At 43.3% G+C, this 7,717-nt stretch overlaps 1 protein-coding gene across 2 annotated transcripts in view; it reads left to right on the top strand.

The window, feature by feature from the left end:
- Positions 1–4,780: 4,780 nt before the first annotated feature.
- Positions 4,781–7,717, top strand: part of CAPN14 (calpain 14) — a 37,741-nt gene continuing 34,804 nt past the window's right edge. The window contains exon 1 of one of the 2 annotated variants that reach the window (XM_086323636.1): positions 4,781–4,901. The gene's annotated coding sequence lies outside the window, so the exon portion shown is untranslated. The remainder of the gene's footprint in view (positions 4,902–7,717) is intronic. The other variant, XM_086323635.1, reaches the window with a different exon arrangement.

The following is a 7,717-nucleotide window of genomic DNA, read 5'->3' as shown; positions in this document are numbered from 1 at the left end:
ATTAATTTTCCTCGCAATGAGCATCATAATGGCAGACAAATGTACTGCCAGTAGCTATAGTTGAGGTTACAAGTCAAATGGAAAATAAACAAACCCACACCGATAGATAAGTAGAGGTAAAATTGTGAGACGCTCACAGGAAAGTGATGTCAGGAACTAAATAAAGGTAGAGAAGAAGAATGGTAATATGTTCTGTAGTTGTGTATCAATTTGGACAAGTTTAATAATTCCTAACACAATTAAGAATAGAAGCAGAAAACAAGAAATGTACCCTGTGAGGCACTGAAACAAAAAAGTCTAGACAACATTTTTATTTGTCCGGGAATCAGACTAGAAGCTAAAAAAGAAATGAAAAAAACAAATCATAAAGTAGACTTTTTTGTTTGCTTATTTTCTCTCTTTGATCAGTCTTTGTTTGGAAGAATAATTCATAACTTCATAATTATATGATCTGAGGGGGATACCAGGAGGGCCCATCATGTGAAGAAGTTCTCCCCCAGGCTTATTGTTAATAGAAGAAGTTCTAGGTTTCAAGGCTTATGTTTTGTCATTGAATCATTGGCATTTGACAATTTAACTGTCATCAATCATGCCTATCTTTTCATAAGTAAGGTTATCAAATTCTTTCCAAAGGTCATGGGGGAAAGCATGTTAAAAAAAAAAAAAAAGAGATCAGCATGCTAGATTAATGGATGTTTTGTGAACTTGCTAGAGAAATGCCAAAATGCACTTCCTGTCTAACTGAAATGTTATGTACCATATATGATATATATGTCATAAATACATGTGCCCCAGGCATTGCCCAGTATGATCCCACATGCTACACAGACCTGCTCCCCTGGACCAATATTAGGTCAGAGAAGGTAAGGTAGGGAAGACAGTAACCCGAATGGAGGGTGATAGAGGGTTCTCTTGGTTCTGCTCCCGTTTCACCTCCATCCATCCATCATTTAGCGACCAATTCTGCCCCAAGGCTGGGGAAATAACCAGGGCCTAATCTGGGTATTTTATGAGCTCTTGACATCTGGTCAATAATTCTGCTCTTTTCTTATTTGGTTTTCTGATAAGCAATTGCCTTACATCCTAGACCATGACTTCCCTATAGCTCAAATGCTAAAGAATCTGCCCGCGGTGCGGGAGACCAGGATTGGATCCCTGGGTCGGGAAGATCCTCTGGAGAAGAGAATGGCAATCCACTCCAGTAAACTTGCCTGGAGAATCCCATGGACAGAGAAGCCTGGCAGCTACAGTCCTTGGGGTCGCAAAGAGTTGGACATGACTGAGCGACTAACTCACACACTAAACCCTCTGCCCTAAGAGACAGAGGTCAGCCACACATCCGTTACTTTTCTAGGAATCCAGCTGTGCCCTGTGGTCAGGTTGCCATGCTGTTTTTGACCCTCTCTGATGCTGCCTGCCTAGAGCTGGATCTCAGGATATTTCTACATCTTTTACCCTCATCCATTCCAGACCATTCTGCCCTGATGCCTGCCCTGCCTCCCCGATCTGAATGACTCCTGGGGCTTCCCCAAGCCCTTCCCAGATACAGCACATCTTAACAATTCAAGTTCACTCAGGTTAGAAATCAATGTCCTTCAAATTCTAATTAAGTCTCTGACAACTTAGGGAAACACCCTCCTGCTGAAAAAGTACCTTGTCTGTTTTTATTTCCAAACTTCCCAGTGAGTTTCTTAAAGAATATTTTCCTATGACATTCTGAATATATTTTCAGTGTGAAGAAATTAATAACTTAGGTCTTAGAATTTACTTTGGAACCTTGGAGATGACTTTTAATTTATGAGCTAGCCCACAAAGCCTCTTTTTATTATCTTGGTTTTTGGGAAAATTTCTAATGCTTAAAACTTATACATGGAACCACCAATTTTTCCTTTTCCTTTCTTCCACTCACAAATCAAACCCCTTCTCTTTTCTTTGTTGGATCCTAGTTTTAAAGACCTGCAACCAACTGAATAGTGATCAAGCAGGAAGAAACATTGGAGAACTTGTCAATTTATCTTATGAAGCTTTGGCGTTGCCATAAACACCAGGACTTTAAATCCCTATCTATAGCGCTGCCAGAAGTAACACTTAGTATAACAGTTCCTGATTTTCTTGTTTTACTCTTAGAACCACAAAAAAGGAATCAATGCAGAGAATGGTTAGATTGCTGTGAATAGGTTCATCAGTAGCATTTTTCTTGAGTTCATATATATGCATTAATATATGATATTTGTTTTTCTCTTTCTGACTTACTTCACTCTGTATAACAGGCTCTAGGTTCAGCTACCTCACTAGAACTAACTCAGATTCATTCCTTTTTATGACTGAGTAATATTCCATTGTAAATACTTACCACAACTTCTTAATCTGTTTATGTGTCAATTGTCATCTAGGTTGCTTCCATGCCCTGGCTATTGTAAATAGTGATGCCTTGAACATGGAGCACATGTGCTTTTTAGAATTATGGTTTTCTCAGGGTACATGCCCAGGAATGGAACTATTGGATCATATGGTAGTTTTAGTCTTAGTTTTTTAAGGAATCTGTCTCCATACTGTTCTCCATAGTGGCTGTACAATTTATATTCCCACCAATAGTGCAAGAGGGTTCCCTTTTCTCCACACCCTCTCCAAAATTTATTGTTTGTAGATTTTTTGACAGGGGCCATTTTGGCCAGTGTGAGGTGGTACCTCATTGTAATTTTGATTTGCTTTTCTCTAATAATGAACTCTGTATATTTTATAAAACGTGTTTGAATTCATGCCTTGATGGGAGCCTTAAATTGGTGACGAACTGATTTTTCAGAAAAGAAAATTGAATTTTCCTTAACTAAACCAGCAGAATTTTACTCCCTAGTCTTTTGACTCTCCCAAACCATCGCTCCCATGAACCCCACACCACTTTCAGACCAAATATCATGAGGATGGGATGGCTCTGTAAACATGAGTTCTGGCCAAAGTTTCGAAGCTTTGGATTTGACTCAGGAGAAATGGAGATACACTTTCTTTATCAACATGATGGAAAGTTAGTGGAACATGATATCCCTGGGACTTCGTCACCTCTCTGCTGCATACTAGTTATAGTTATCTTGATCAAGTTACTGCTCTGGGCCTCAGTTTCCCCTTTGTAAAAGGAATATGGTAAAAAGTTGTGAAGATTCAGAGATTCTGCATGCAGTGTGCCTAGCATTGTATCTGGGATGTCAGATGTGCCCGTAAATGTTGGTTATTGTTTTAATGTGCTCAGACTGCCATACTAATATACTGTAGACTTGGTAACTTAGACAACAGAAATATGTTTTCTTGTGGTTCTGGAAGATAGAGAACCCAGATGAAGTCTGGCAGGGTCAGCTTCCGATGAGAATGCTCTTCTTGGCTCATAGATGGCTGCTTTCTCAGTGCATCCTCAGATGGCCTTTCTTCAGGGCACAAAGAGAGAGAGCGCATGTGAGTGAGTGAGTGTGGGCCCTCTCGTGTCCTTCTTATAGGGACACTAATCCTATCAAATTAGGGCCACATCACAACAGACTCATTTCTTTCCTTATTCCAAATACTCCAGTATTCTAACCTGGAGAATCCCATGGACAGAGGAGCCTGTAGGGCTACAGTCCATAGGATTGCAAAGAGTCAGACATGACTGAAGTGACTTCACATGCATGCATGTGGGGTTATAAGGTTTCCATATATGAATTTTGAGGAATATACAAATATCGAGCCCATAACAGCTAATATTATCAGTATTCTTTTCTTTATCAGTATTACTGAAATGGGGCTTCCCTGGTGGCTCAGTGGTAAAGAACCCACTTGCCAGTGCAGAAGATATGAGTTCAATCCCTGAATCAGGAAGACTGCAACCCACTCCAGTATTCATGCCTGGGAAATCCCATGGACAGAAGGAACCTGGCAGACTCCAGTCCATGGGGTTATGAAAGAGTTAGACACAACTGAGTGGCTAAAAACAACAACAAACATTACTAAAGTGAGTGCGGTGGTAGTTGTACAGAAAGAGCAAGGTGTGAGAGATTAGAGTCAGGGCAAAAGGCCATTGCAGAGAAGCAGGTAGGAAGGGAGAGGAGGGAGGAGTTCTAGAGGTAAGGGGCTCTTTAATTCCATTGACATGTATTGAGTACCCACTGGGTGCCAGCCATTGCTCTGGGGCCTAGCGACCCAAGATGTACAAGCATGGAGTCAGACGAGCTAGAACTGACTTAAACACTATGATGAAAATCTGTGCAAGTCATGGTGGGAACCCAGGAGATGTCTTCATAAAGGAGCAGCCACATGAGTGACAGGAATTGTTTGGAGGAATAGCCCCTATGAAATGGAAGGAAACAGTCAGTAGGGGTCACTGTTTCTAGCTTTGAGTAATCAAAACCATGAAGAAACAAATTGGCGGACTAGTGGGACTTGGGAGTAGATTTGGGAAGGGAAGGGGGCTCTTTCAATAGCAAAAAGGAGTCACAAAGTTCCTCCTCAGCGGGAAATATCCCTGGTTGCGGCATCAAACTCTGAAGACCGAAAAAGAAAATAAGAATTGTGTTATTTCCTGCAATGAAATAATGCTCTAAGCCATATCGTCACAGCAGTGAGAAGATGACTAACCCTTCTCAAGGCCTTACTGGAACACGTTCTGTTCCTACGTTAGCTCAAGAAAATGATTGAATTTGTATGATAACATCACAAAGCCTGGGGCATTCCCCGCCCTTTCAGAGAAGTTGGGGAGGAGGGGGAAGGAGCAGGGTGGGGAGGAGCCAAGGCTCCGGGAGGTGGGAACTCAGACTCAGCCCAACACCTGTGCCTAGAAAGGACCGGTTATATAAGGAGCTATCTCTGGCAGCTGGGTTCTATCTGCATTGGGATTAGAGCCTGTCCAGTTGCTTTAAGAAACAAGATCTCCTGTGCAGGTAAATTTCTGTGGCTTCAAAGGTGGGTCCACTTTATCCTAGAGCCCCTCAGGTCCTCTGTGAGGTCTGGATTCAGAAAAGGAGAGGTAGTGGCTTTTCCTGATATGAACTTTGCAGGTCAGAGTGTCTATATAGGCAGAGCCCTGGCATCTGGAGATCTGAATTGTGTTCTCAGCTTTGCGTCTGCTCACCCGTGTAACCAAGAACAGTAGACTTAAGCCCTTTGGGCTCCGTCTCCTCATTCAGATCAGGGGGTCTTTGGACCTGGGTGATTCCTGGGATCCCTCCAGCTGATTTCCATCCATGGGGATTTGGTAGAGTTAGCAGTGCTGCGAATTGCTGTCATTTCCCAGGGCTGAGGCCCTTCCAGGGATCTTCTGAGCCTGCTCGATTTGAGGAGGGGGCTGGAAGGGGCTTGGGGCCTTGTGGGGTCCTATGTTCTGGGAGGCAGGCTGCTCTCTGAGTGCTAATAGGAAGCGAGGTTGGCTTGATATCCTCTGTGAAATCAGATGTGAAGAAACACTGATGATGCTCACCTTCTGCGAGAGTGAAATGGTCCCTCACGTGATAGGTGTCAGTGTGGTGCTAAAGGGTGGCCTTGGCTTAGACGAGAAATCTAGAAATCACAATGCTGATGCATTTTGCTGGCTTCTAGGCATTGGAGGCTGGTGGTGGCTGTGGAGGGAGGTGGTTAGCTCTCAGCTCAGCGTGTAAGTCTGTCCCGTGAAGGCAGAGGGAGATACTGCGAGACACAGACTGAATACTGGTTAAACATTTTTGTTCCAGACATGCCAGATCCAATCTATAGGAGCTCAGGCCTAGAACTGTGATTCTAACTTTGAGCTAGTGAAGTGGACCTAAGTGTCTCAGTCTGGGGTGATCTCCTGGACTTGGCAGGATGGGAGGGTATCTCTAACTTTGGAGAGTGAGGATTCTTGGGTGGGCTGGGTACTGACCATTACTCAGAGTGAGCATCACAGGGAAGAGAAGACAGCCCTCTCTCTGGGCCTGTGATGTAGTTGAGAGCGGAAATTCTGATTCATCCTGCACCCCTGCCATTGAGGGCCCATGGAGAGGAGTCTAATATAAAGACTTGGTTAACAAGTTGAATCTATTGCTTTTTAATTTCCACTGTAAATCTCTCTACTGACCATCGCAACAATCAGTAGGAAGGAATAGAATTGATATAACTATTAGCTGCACAACTGTTTTGGGGACAAATCTCTCCACCTCGAGGGTAACCCCTAAGTTGATTTCCAATACATAGACTGGTTTTGCCTTTTTTGGGAAGTTATGTAAATGGAATCATAGAGTTTCCGTGTCTGGATGTTTTCGCTCTATACTGAGTTTGTAACTTTCATCTGTAGGGTTGGGTGTAGTTCATGGCTGTTCACTCTCATGCTCTGTAGCATTCTATTGTGTGAATGTTCTGCAGTATTATTTATCCAGGTTCATGGCCTTGTGGGGAGTTCTCAGTTCAGGACTATTTTGAATAATGCTGTTATGAATTTCCTTGTACATGTTTCGTGGTATACAAGTCCAAGTGTTTCTATTAGGTAATACCCAGGGATTGCTGTGTCAGAGGATGTATACATGTTTACTTTTAGTATTGACTGCCAGATAGTTTTCCCAAAAAGATTTTTTTCCCAAAGGATTGTTATTTTAAATTTATTTTTATTTGTTTATTTTTGGCTATACCATCAGCATGTGGGATCTTAGTTCCCTAACCAGGGATTAAACCCATGTCCCCTGCAATGGCAGTGCAGATTCTTAGCCACTGGACAGCCAGGGGAGTCCCCCCAAAGATGTTTTTGATTGGCTTCCTTTTTCCAAAGTGTTGCCTGGGTGTCTAACTGCATAGCTCGGTTTTCTGGAGTAGTGCTCATCATAGCCTGAGATGGGAGGCCATCCATTTCTCGAGTCCAGGACCAAGGTTTTTTGGGGCAGGAAGTGCTGTTACCCAGCATCATCTCCCCTCCCAGGTCATAACAGATTCAGGGTTGTTCTTTCATGGCTGCTCCTTTTACAACAGTCTTCTTCTCATACAGTCACACGAGCTCAGAGGTCCTGAGAATACCTTTCCTGAGGTGTAAAAAAATCTGTGCATCTGTCAGTTAACTCAGCTGTGAGGAGAAGCAAAAATGTGCCAGAGGGCCAGAGAAGGCTTTTGTGGTTGAGGGGAAATGAGCTGAGCTTTGAAGAATGGATGCAATTTGAACCAAAGAGGGCAAGACACATCTTGTGTTTGTGTGCGACTGAAAGGTGTGTTGGGATAGAGCAGAGGGTGTGTACTGTGGGTTGTTTACCCAGAAAGAGGTCCAAACCCCGAGAGCCTGACCATGTGGGTTTGAGGCCACCCTCTGTATGGAGGAGGGGAAGGAAATCTATTTTTATTTAATCAAATAATGCAGTTCAAAGCCTGTGAGTCTCTTCAGATGCAAATACTTCTGAAAATAAAAAGGAACTCATTTACATCTGTTTTAAAACTCCTTCCTATTGAGATGTGTTTTGAAATGTCCAGAGGGAGAAAGATCAAAAAGGTTGGTTCTTCAAAAGTGTGGGAGATGGTGGAGAAATCAGAGTAGGGAATGGCTCTAAGACCAGGGTGCTGCTGTTTCCTGGGGTGGGAACTCTAAGAGCAGAAGCAGGCGAGAGGGCAAGAGTGTGACCCCACTGAGGTTCCAGTCTAAGAGCCTGTAAGGAAGTGAAAAAAAGAAGATGTGTGAAAAAGATGCCCCAGGGCTCACCCTAGTGAGTCTGGGCAGCTAGAGCCGTTGGAACTGCTGCTCAGGACACCAAGTTTCTTCTAGCCTGAT

Source organism: Bos grunniens, chromosome 11 (assembly GCF_055505025.1).
Source record: "Bos grunniens cultivar Pamir isolate PY7600 chromosome 11, Bosgru_T2T1.0, whole genome shotgun sequence".
NCBI lineage: Eukaryota > Metazoa > Chordata > Mammalia > Artiodactyla > Bovidae > Bos > Bos grunniens.
This window is presented reverse-complemented; position numbering and strand designations above follow the sequence as displayed.